Raw genomic sequence first — 12,825 nt, 5'->3', positions numbered from 1 at the left:
AAAGGCTTTAATCCAGCAAAATGAAAATGCTTTTTTAAAAAACTTTTCGGAAAAAAAACCCTAATTAAAACTAGTTAAAGCCAAAAGGAAACAAAAACTCATAAAAATAATATATCTCAAATAAAAATAGAAATAAAATAGAAATAAAAATACCATTTTCGGGAAAGCGTCAATGACTATTCAAAAGTATTAAACTAAGCGCGTAAAGATTCAATTTCGATCCATCGTAAGCCGCTTACTTTTCTGACATTGAACTTTTTTGCCGACAGCGGGGAGGAGCAGCAGCCTGACAAGTTAAATGCTTGCGAAGGTGGGCGGGGCAGCCCGATCCGTGTCTCTTCTGCTCCTTGAAACTGAAAGTGCCCAGAGGTGGCGGCTGTGCACTTTGTCAGATGACCTCATGGCCTCACCAAGGCGCTACTGCTCTGTCCTTCCCGCCGGTCACATTTCCCTTCCTCCCCTCGCTTCCTTGCCTCCTCTGATCTCCTCTTCATCCTCTGGTTTCCTCCTGGCTCCCTCTACCAGATCCAGATCGGCCTCCTCGGGCGATCGCTTGCCTCCTGCAGCTCTGAAACTTTGGAGCTGAATGTTAAAAAAAAGCGGCGGGTCAAGTTTAGCAAGAGCTTGAGTTTTATAATGACACGCGGCATCGATTGCCGTATATTTCCGGCTAGTGAAATCACTTTTGCGATCCCCCGCACCTCATGAATTGCTGACGCGCCGGCGGATAAACACATCCGCCGCTCTATTCTCAGTTAAAATGGCCATTTTCTCCGGGATAGGACAGGCAAGGCCTCGGGGTACCGCATAAAACACGAGCGAGTGAACGGCGCACCCAGAAATGATTCGAAGCGTTCCTCGGCCCTTCCCACAAAACCCGAGCAAGGCTCTCGAGGTTGCAACCATCCGCGGGCCTCAAAACACCAAAATTCTACCCGAGAGCTTTTTTTGACGAGTCAGCTGGATTCCGTGCGGGGCCCCCAAAAATAGTTCAAGTGCAACGCCGACGGTCCATTCCAGGTTCTGGATCTGCTCCCGCCAAGCAAGCCGGAGCGATTCTAAACACGTTATCATCAATCCGGCGCGGCGAGGCATTGGCGTCTCCCGAAGACAGATTGCTCCGTTAAGGTGCTCCATAATTTAATATCCATCTCATTCTTCATCTTTCGTGTTGCTCCCCCCCCCCCTCCCTCTATTCTTCCCGGCGAGTTCCTAAAAACTCATAAAATGATGGACATGTCACAGAACTAATTCCCTCCCTCGGATATGAATCACATGATGGATTGGCTCCGCCCCCACCGGCCTTACCTTTGACACTATGCGCACCGCAACGTGATGGATTAAAATTAGCCACAGGTCTCTTAAATTATTGACCCCCGGCCTCGTTTCGACCCGGGTCACCTCGACCCATCCAACGAGTACGGCGCGAGCAGACTTTGGGGAAGCGTTAAAACACGGCAACAATGAAATGGCTCGTTGGTGTACTTAATAATAATGTGTCTTGAAACATTCATGGAATGGGCGCAATCTGAATTAATTCAATTTTTAATAGGCCGCATTTATTATTAAGCATTTTGGTATGAATATTTCACATTCTAATCTTATTAGCAGCGTAGACTCGCTTTGCCGCACAACAGATTTAATTGAACTTGTGTTTGCATATGAGATAAAGCCAGCCATTAGGCAGATAAACCGGAAAAATCAGACCGACAAGCAAAAGATGCTACGACGACGTTAGCTTCATTTCGGAACATTCTAGGCTACCCGCAAAATGTAGCGTACACTTAACAGCTGAACGTAACGTGACTAAAAAAATATTGCAATTGGGTTTCAGAAAAATCAACCTACCATTGTTTCATGTTCCAAGAATGCTCATGACTGCCGTCTAGAGGACCGGAGTGGTGTTTTTGTAGGAATGCCATTGCCGTGGCTTTTTAAATGAAAATTCTGATTTGTCTTGGCCGCAGCTGTTGTCACGGAGGATTTCGCAGTCCCAAAGACGAGTAGAACGAGGCACCGGTCAGCTCCGCTAATGAACTCCAGCGCTTTTGACTGGCAGAGGGGTTCCGTGCCCGGGAGCTGTTGTGTGTCTGATTGGATACACATTTAATGTTTGTTTTGACAGACATTTAAAATGAGTAAGATTGACAAGTCAACAGAATGGCAGGATGCGTGAACATTTTTTTTTTTTTTTTTTAAATATTATAACCAGCAGCCATCTCATCACTGCCTATGTGCAATATCTGTTTCGTCCTTGCGTGTATGAATTTAGGGAACAGTAAACTGCTGACATGGTCTATTTCCTCAGCGGCAATACCAACAGGGAAGGGCCTGCATCTCATTGCTCCAAGCGTTTCTTTTCTTTTCCCCCATGTCGCGCTGCCGCTCCAGCGTCACGACTTTGAAGTCGTATCTACCTTCACTGTTTTGTATTCATTTATTTATCTCTTGGCCGTGACTGTGCTATAGCAATATGGTCCCCCCCCCCCCCCCCCCATACACACACACAAAAGCAGAAGCAGGAAAAAGACAGAGGCACGTGCCCACTTTCAATGACTTGAAAGCGGCTCCATCTTCTCAAAGAGGCGACAGCGTAGACAAAGCTAGCGGAGCATCTATCAGCGGGAAATAATTTGCTGTCACTCACTTTTTATTTGTTGCATATCGAGGAGAGCGCCGTCGCAATCGATGGGCGGCGACGCCGCAAAAAGGAAATGAGAAAAAGTTGTGATTTACGAGGCCGGCCAGCCGGCTGGCGAGCCCTCGCTTCTGTCGTCCGCTTTTACGTAGATTTCTTGGTCAAGACGTCTGGGCTTTAAAAGCCATGTGAGCTTTTTCAAATGCTCGTTTTCCAAAGGCTTCTTCTAATGACCTGTACAAAGCCAAATGTGTATTTTAGTGCGATTCCCTCTCGAAGGTCCGCAGACTTTGACTTTGTGCTTGGCTGTTGTTGACTTGGTGGTTGGAAAGGTTGCTTCATTTGCCAAATTCAAAGACTCATGACAAGCGCGCGTACACCAAATGAATTCTCAACCGCAAGATGGTTCTATTTATTTATTTGGTCATTTAATTGGTCATTTAATTGGTCATTTATTTATTTATTTATTTATTTATTTATTTATTTATTCAGTAATTTATTTATATATATATTTATCGGTTTATTTATTTAGTCATTCATTCATTATTTTCATTTATTTATTTATTTATTTATTTATTTATTTATTTATTTATTTATTTATTTGCCACGTAGAGACAAGCGGTATAGAAAATTGATTTATTTGTTTGTTTGTTTAGTCATTCATTCTTTTTTTCATTTTCATCTATATTATTTATTTATTTATTTATTCGTTCATTCATTTATTTATTATTTATTTTCCGCGTGGAGACAAGTGGTATAGAAATTTTATTTATTCATTTGTCTGTTTATTTAGTTATTTGTTTGTTTATTTATTTGCCGCGTGGGGACAAGCGGTGTAGAAAATTGATTTAGCTCCAAACATTTTACCCGCCCCTGCGTAAATGCAAGGCTTTTTTGCCAAGGCGCAGAACCGGAGGGCAAACGCGCAAACCTTGATGAACCGACGCCTTCTTTACCCGCTTGGATTATTTGTTTACATCCTTCCACATGCGCAACTGACTTGATGGTGCCGGCAGAAAATCGTAAGAAAGGAAAAAAAGACTTTCTACGCTCACCACCGTGACGTGAGAAGAGTGTTAAGTCCTCAAAAGGCGCTTTAGAAATATGGTTTCCTAATGAGAAAACGGTCCCGGCCTTCTCGCCGCGCCCAAGGGAGAGCCTAATACCTGCTTTCATTAATTATGACTTAATGAGATAGCAAATTGCCCCGGGTGCCGTTTTGATTGACAGCAAATCCTCAGACAGGGGAAAGCCCCTCCCTCCCCGCCCCCCTTCAATGTACGTAGATACGCTTTGCTAGTATGACGTTACGCTGTAATTGGCAATTTAGCAGCCGCTCGATCGGTCCGAATTGCTTTTCCTGCAACTTTTCCGAGATGCTTGGAAAAGGCGGGATGATGATGCGAATTGAGAAGAACGTCCCACAGAGGCCATATTGGAAAAAAGAAAGACAAATGACGCTCCCCCCCCCCCCCCTTTTTTTGCCATGACAAGTCAAGTTGAAGTTGAGAGACTTCATCAAATGGTTTCTGTCAGAAAGATCGATGGAGACATTGTTCATTTAGCATAAATGCTCTAATTGTTCCAATGCTGCTAAATCAAGCATCCGGTAATTAATTGCAGAGAGAAAAGCCATAAACAAAAGGTTTTGCATTGCGGCTGGGCAGGTGCTTGATGGGGATTGATGAGAAAAGTTGTTTTGTGTTTAAAAAACAACGGCACAGATGAAAAGGAGGTAAAACGTCTCAATTAGGGATAAAAAGCGCCCGCCCAGAGGTCAAAATCCGAGCAGGCCGCTGTAATCAAGGATTAATGACATCTCCGGTGTTGTTATTGTTGTGGTTAATCCAAAAGCAGAAAATACAACTCAACAAATTATTGCACTGGATTTTAAAAATATATATATTATTATGTATATTTATGTATAATATTATAAAAATCATATATATATATATATATATATATATATATATATATATATATATATATATATATATATATATATATATATATATATATATACACACACACACACACACTACCGTTCAAAAGTTTGGGGTCACAAAATTGTTTGGGTGACCCCAAACTTTTGAACACTAGTGTAAATATTATTATAATAAAATATTATGAATTAAATATGATAAATTATATCTTATATTTGTATAAGATTATATATAATCTATGAATATAAGTATACATGTATATTATACGATTTTTTACACAGAAGATTATATATATAATCTATAAATAATTATCTAAATAAATATATACACTACCGTTCAAAGGTTTGGGGTCACCCAAACAATTTTGTGACCCCAAACTTTTGAACGGTAGTGTATATATATATTTATATTCGTACATTTCTCGGCAAAGTAAGAAGTGAGAAAGTTGCGAAAGAGATAGGTGGCAGGGCCGGAGGGGACAGACTGTGACAAAAAAGGAGGAGAAGGAGGCGGCGGCCTGCTTAGTAAAATGGACGAGTGACAAAACGCCAAAGCTCCAAGCTAAGATTAGGATTCCATCTGTCTTGAATGAAATATTCAAAATCTACGCCTTCTCTGCTGATCCTGCAGCAGTACGTTAGCAAAAAGCCTTTACTTACACTTGACACACTACCTGAGAGGGCAAATATTTTTTCGTTCCCCTTCACGGCCATTTGAATGCTTTAACGTCATTTGGACTTGACCTTCAAAGCGTGAAGTGGGGGGGAGCACAAAAAGCAAAATGTCACGCTCCATGATGGCATGTCATGATATCCCTGAGCGTGTGACTCCGGCAAGTTTAAAAACCAGATGAGCGGCATCGGGGAAGAAGAATCATCCCGATAAACCCCAGCCTGATTTTTTTTTTTTTTTTTTTCTCTGAAAGATGACTTGAATGAAAAAAATAAAAAAAAGCCTCGGCTATATTTGCAGACTCCTTGAATAAAGACACCTCAAGAAATCATTTCCACAAATTCCAAAGCAAACTGGCAAAGATAGAATACAATACCCGATTGGCCGGATTTACAAACAAAAGAGCGCCGCCCGCTCGGCCCGGACTGCAATTGGATCCTTTTCAAAGATTTGAGCCCACGAATCCTGTGACATGAAAGGAAGGCGAGATTTCATTTCCTTGCTGTTGTCCTGGTTGGTAGCAGAAGTAAAAAAAAAATGGTGGCATATTCTGAATATATGCTGTAGAAACCTTATTTATTTATTCATTTATTTATTTCTGTATTTATCTGTTTATTTATTTATTTCTGTATTTATTTATTTATTTATTTATTTACCGTATTTTCCGGCCTATAAGGCGCACCGGACTATAAGGCGCACCTTCAAGGAATGGCCCATTTTAAAACGTTATCCTTATATAAGGCGGACCGGACTATAAGGCGCACCATTAATGCATCATGTCAGATTTTTAATCCAAATCAAACCATTCTCCATTTTATCTTTTTTATTTCAACTTCAGACGGAACAAATTACTTTATAATCATAAAATAATGATCCATAGTCTTTTTGAGTCATGATTCATAGTCTTCAGCGGGCCACTTATGATTGATTTCATGACACAATGCTTTGGACCAGTTTAAATTTAGGAATTTGGTCCATATATAAGGCGCACCGGACTATAAGGGGGTGAAGTGGGGGGGGCAACCCCACTGTTGGTTTTTCAGAAAATTTTAGGTTTTTTTCCTTATAGTCCGGAAAATACGGTAACTAAAATTTGAAGTCTACATTTTCACCGTACACCGTCACAATTTTTTTCTGGGCCGTCCCTTAAAAACCATAACAAAGATCCTCTGAGTGTTATTTAAAAAAAAAAAAAAAAAAAAAGTTCCAAGCAAAACTTCAATTCTAGAGTTTCTGCTTTAAGGAAGAGTTATGTTCTGAGTGGGACTCTGTCCTTGGAGAAAATGCAACGTTCAATAGGAGAAATGGATTCAAAGAGACCAAAAAGAATCTCAGCGGACCCGACGGGGCTGTGTTCGCGGCCCGTGATAATAAATCCAGAGACGGCTTTGCCTCTGTATGGTACTTCTGTGGTGCCAACTTGTGTGTGATTCTTCACTGTCCCTCTCCCACAGTTTTTTTTTATTTTTTTTATTAGTTTTTTATTTATTTTAAAGCTGGACTCTACCTGTTGGATGAAACGCAGTCGCCGGCAACTTAAAAGATGTTGATCACTCGCGTCTTATCTCTGGCCGCTCCCCCTCCCTCGTGAATTAAAGGTGAAATTGTGCCTTCATTTTTCACCACGCGGAGATGCTCACTTGGTGCCGTGCCAGGGAGATAATCCGGGCCCGTTCCGGCCAGACCCATTCATCTTACCCGTGGGGGTCGGACCGGCGAGTCCTTGGCTCGCCCGGAGGTCGTTTGACCTTGAGACCGAAACGCGAATCAACCGCTCCTGTTTTTTGGATGGGGCCGAACATAACGGGTTGCTCGGAGCGCCAAATTCCAAGAGCGCAGTTATTTCCGGGCCACCCGATCCGATTTGTCCGTGCGTCTGACCTTTTATTACACATGCAAAGGTTTGTTTGCCGGATTTGTGGCTGCCGGATCCGCGGCAGCTACCGGATCCGCGGCGGCTACCGGATCCACACCGGCTACCGGATGGCGGCGCTATTGCTCAGCTAAGCCTACCGAATGGAAGGCAAATAGAAAAGTCAAAGAAAAACAGTCCCCCCCACCCCGGCCTCACGCATATCAGCACTTGGAAAGCAGATGGCAGGGACCGTGCGGGGGCGAGCGTGTGAGAAGCAAACAAACGCGAGCGTAGAAAAGAAATATTTTCTTCGGCGCTGTCAGCGAGGTGACGCAGGCGCTTTGCAGGGGCGTCCCTTTCGGCAGACGCGAGATGCGCTTCATGGAATATTCACAAAGGGGAAAGGCGCACGGCTCGCTCCGTGAGGCGTTTGCTGCGAGCACAATGCTAATTGCGTCTTTTATATGTCACCCGTAGCCGAGTTGGTTTCAGTCATGCAATGTCTGGATGGTGTTTCCTTGCAACCTGAGCAAATCCCTTTCCCCCCCCCCCCCCCCAATATATTTCCTGCACCTGTGAAGTTTCCGTCTGCAGGTCCAGCGTGAGGCATGTTTGCTCGTCTTCACAGGACTGGCTAGCTTACTAATTGGACCTTGCATGCTGAACGGCATATGCTCCTGCCTCTAATGACGTCCGTGTTTGCCCCTTGGTATTACAGGACCTGCCATCCGACCCGCTGATGATGCCAGAAGCCCTCCTCTCCGACGCTCCTTTTGATCCATCATTTTGTCACGTGTGCATAATTGAGAGAACGGCTGGAAGGTGTCAAGTCCAAAAAGCCGCGCTATGCGGTTCAAGGCGTAATCAGTGAGTACAATCGGGCACTCTTCCAACACGCTGACTGTCAAGTTGAACTTTGATGTCTTTATTTTTCAAATTCTCCCCCGTTCTCTGCATAACACGCGCGCACTCGTGGCCAACAATGAGGCGCTCTAACGTTGTATTGTTAATTTATTTATTTGATCGATTTAATTATTTATTGATATTATCGATACTACTAATAATATATCTCATCATTTTACAGATAATATTAATGAATTAAAATGAATGTACCGTATTTTCCGGCCTATAAGGCGCACCGGACTATAAGGCGCACCTTCAATGAATGGCCCATTTTAAAACTTTATCCTTATATAAGGCGCACCGGACTATAAGGCGCACCATTAATGCATCATGTCAGATTTTTAATCCAAATCAAATCATTCTCCATTTTATCTTTTTTATTTCAACTTCAGACGGAACAAATTACTTTATAATCATAAAATAATGATCCATAGTCTTTTTGAGTCATGAGTCATAGTCTTCAGCGGGCCACTTATGGTTGATTTCATGACACAATACTTCGGGCCAGTTTGAATTTAGGAATTTGGTCCATATATAAGGCGCACCGGACTATAAGGCGCACTGTTGGTTTTTGAGAAAATTTTAGGTTTTTAGGTGCGCCTTATAGGGCGGAAAATACGGTATTTAATATTAATAAATTAATATATACTAATAAATTAATATTTATCTATCTATTGTCCCTAAACAATGTGACAAAGTGAAACCTCTTCACCGCTACCCCTGTTTCAGCAATTCAATTGTATCATGTTTTTAGAAACAAATCTTTCAATTTATACAGTACATATCTCAATACGTGCGCTGCCATTTAAAGTCAAACGATTCCATTCGCAACCGTTTGTGTCAGTGAAGCCAAACGGCTTGTGCTTAAAAAATAAGAAAAGATAAAGGGCGTGTGGCTGATCCCTTACATAAAACTAAAGCCAACTATTGATCCGAGCCCTTTCCCGTTCAAATAAATCAGTCTTAGTATAACACACGCCGTATAGATTTGCTTGAAACAATGGCCGCTCGCAGGATGTAGCTGTCATGTCAGCTAAGATTGACAAGCACATTGCAAAAGGCTGCTCGGCGGCGGGCGGGGGGCGGGGGGCTTACCTGCCACTAGCCTTTTCACACCTCTTTTAAATCCGCCGTGTTCCGTCGCTATTTTGATGATGCTTATTTAGAAGTGTGACTTTGTAATTAATTTTTGCCTGGCGACTTGTCCAAAAAAAAAATAGCCTCCGCGCATTCATCATCTTTAAATTCGGGGCACGCGCGTGCCGACGGGGAGGCCGAGATTTGCATTTTGATTAGCGCGCACTAACATGCGACTCCTTTCCGATAGCGCCGCGGCAACATTCTAAGGCCGGCTGCACACATTGAAATGATACAATTAAATAATGAACGCAAAGAGGGAGGGCTGTGGATGTTCTATGAATATCTCTTGAATAGATTCCAGTTGTATTTGCATGCTGTCAAGAGAGGCATCCCTATTGTTGGAATTAAAAAAAAAAAAAAAAAACAGGAGGGGGGGGACGCCAGCCGTTATTTCAGCTGTCATTCATGTTTGAGCTCGGCGTCGGGCTAAATTCGAACCTCGTGGGAGTCGTCCACGGCTTGTCTCGCTTAGAGCTCGTCTTTGAAGTGCAATCTCCGACACAGGTTTGGATGAGTCGTACCGAAAGCCATGAAACAAAACTTTTCATCTCCTCCTCGATGCTTTGTCAGAATTCGGCATGCCGGAGGGATCTATGCGCAAAACTGTTTGTTTGTCTTGCATTAATTTCACAGGGAGTCACAAAAGAAAACAGAAAAACATCTGCAGAACAAAGTGCTTTGCTTTGTGTACTCATTTAGGAGGCTCACCAAATGAATGCGAGTACAAATATGAAAGTTGATTTTTTTTTTCGGATGGATGGATGGATGGATGGATGGATGGATGGATGGATGGATGGCAACTGCTCATACCTCCATTTAGTGGACATTGTGCTTCTCCTTGTGTGAGGATAAAGAATATGTGCGTCCAAGTATTGTCATATTGAGTGGACATTGTGCTTCTCCTTGTGTGAGGATAAAGAATATGTGCGTACATGTATTGTCATATTGAGTCGACACGTGTGCGTCCTCAAGTTGTGTGTTACTTGGAGGGTTATAATTACACTGATGCTATTTTCACCCCTTGAATGGCATTCCTCATTATGTGTTAGCATTAAGCTAATGTGTCCGGATCATTTACAGTTGGTATCGAAACTATCCTATGCATGCTGTTCACGTTCCGGCATCACGAAAGCAAGACCGCGCCTCGCCATTGAGACACTCACAAGGCATAGATGCGGAAGTCCGTGGAAAGAAAAACAAATAGTACGTGCCTGCTTTGTGTCGTCGAAAAATTTCAGAAGCTAACCTCTGAAGGTTATACCCCGAGGCCCGATATCACGACTCTTTTGTGTGTTTTGGTGTAACCCTGAAAGAAATTCCTCCGCAGTTTTCCATACCCAAAGATTTTTAATTTAAGACGGAAATGTAAGTACATTCCGTGCTTTGGTGTATTCTCGCACTCTTGAGCTAACTTTCCAACTGAAGCATTTATAACGCGTGCTTTTAATTAAAACCAGGAGAGTTTTGGGATGAACTTGCTTCTATCTGTCTTCCCCCCCAAGGCCTTTCCGGTTCCAGTTGCTGTTTGTCTCGGGGCATTGTTTTATTACCTCCAAAACTCTACTGGGAAAATCTTAAAGAGAGCAGTTGCCTAGCAACAAAGACCTGGCGGTTCCGCCACAGGAGCGAAGCGGAGAAAAGAAAAAAAAAAAGGAGAGGGAGGAAGGCGCTGGGGGAAAGAGCGAACGCCGAGACTGGAACAGCGGGAATACGGTCACAGCCGGAGCCACGGGTTAGCCAAGCGGCAGTGACACGCTGGCACGTACAGCCACGGGAGAGGCGGCGGGAGGCGATAAGAAAAATAGAAATCGGTTTATCACCGTTGTTGACAAGAAATACTTGAAAAGTTGCCGCCAACGGAGCCGAGCGCAGCGTCCTTTTTTTTTTTTTTTTTTTTTTTTTTTTTAAGTCGGGTATGGCAGACGTACCAGTTCCCAACCTTTACTGAGCCAAGGCGCATAATATCCACTTTTATGACAGCCAAAAAATGTATTCCTTTGGTGCCATCTGGTGGAGTCGTGCTCTTGTTTGCTGGAATTTATTTGTAGTTGGCTCTTTTTGTTAATTGTTTGCCTTTGAGATGTCCCCAATTTTGTCAACTAGCTTCAACTAAACCACAATATTTATTTAGGCAATTTAATTTATGCTAGCCCAATGCTAACAGATCATGTAAACCTCCATACAAAGGCTTATGGGAATTTACGTCAACACACGTAGAGAGCAATACTCAGAATCCGACCTATACTGCCAGACATGTGGCACAAACCGGTACTGCACCAAAGGCACTTAATTCAGACTTGAGAAAGTATTAAATAAAACATTTGTCCAAATTGTTTGTATTGTGAATGTTCATAAAATTACCGTATTTTCCGGCCTATAAGGCGCACCGGACTATAAGGCGCACCTTCAATGAATGGCCCATTTTAAAACTTTATCCTTATATAAGGCGCACCGGACTATAAGGCGCACCATTAATGCATCATGTCAGATTTTTAATCCAAATCAAATCATTCTCCATTTTATCTTTTTTATTTCAACTTCAGACGAAACAAATTACTTTATAATCATAAAATAATGATTCATAGTCTTCAGCGGGCCACTTATGATTGATTTCATGACACAATACTTCGGGCCAGTTTGAATTTAGGAATTTGGTCCATATATAAGGCGCACCGGACTATAAGGCGCACTGTTGGTTTTTGAGAAAATTTTAGGTTTTTAGGTGCGCCTTATAGGGCGGAAAATACGGTATTCATGACAAATAAAAATAAAGATAAATAAAATAATAAAAAATATAATGCCTTTATTAAATTCATTATAAACAAAATATTATTCTTTGAAAATATATGTAAACCCACAAATTTATCGTATCGCAAGATTGGCATCATCAACAATAGCTGCACGTTTTATTTCGATCCAGTCCAGTCGGTCACTTCCCGGACAAGCCCGCTTCTTTCTTTTGGGATGGAAGAATTTGCTGATGGTTGACTGAATTTCGGAGCATTGAGGTCACAGAGGAGAAGGGAGAAGATCTGCACAGGATCTGCAATTTGTCCATCAGGTAGCGAAGACGTTTGTTCACCCGAGTGATTTGTCGGCACCCCGCCAGCTACTTCATCATAATTAGCCAAACGCTTTCCAGGCTAATTGTTATTGGTGCGATATCCCAGCACGGCTGCGCTTCGTCAAGCTTTTCTCCTCCTTCGTCGGCAGCACGTGTCATGCCGCTCAAGTTGGACTTTATTTATGACGGCGCTTTGAAAGCGGAAAGAAAACGGTGCAAAAGGCCAGTTAAAGGCCAGCTTGAATGGCGAGGCCTTTCCGCTGTCGGCATTGTGCTCCATCCGGCTGATAAGTGTGAACGTTTACGTCGAGGTCATGAAGGCAAGCGAGACGCCAAGGCTCATCCGATGACTCGTCATTTCTGACACGGTGTCCCAAATCATTTGGTGGGTGCCGTTCTTGTTCCAAAATAAAAAATTTATATATATTTATATATATATTATATATATTTATATATTTATTATATATATTTATATTTATATATATATATATATATATATATATATATATATATATATATATATATATATATATATATATATATATATATATATATATATATATATATACATATATATATATATATATATATACATATACATATATATATA

Source organism: Syngnathus typhle, linkage group LG1, assembly GCF_033458585.1.
Source record: "Syngnathus typhle isolate RoL2023-S1 ecotype Sweden linkage group LG1, RoL_Styp_1.0, whole genome shotgun sequence".
Taxonomy (NCBI): domain Eukaryota; kingdom Metazoa; phylum Chordata; class Actinopteri; order Syngnathiformes; family Syngnathidae; genus Syngnathus; species Syngnathus typhle.
Note: the sequence above shows the minus strand (reverse complement) of the source record.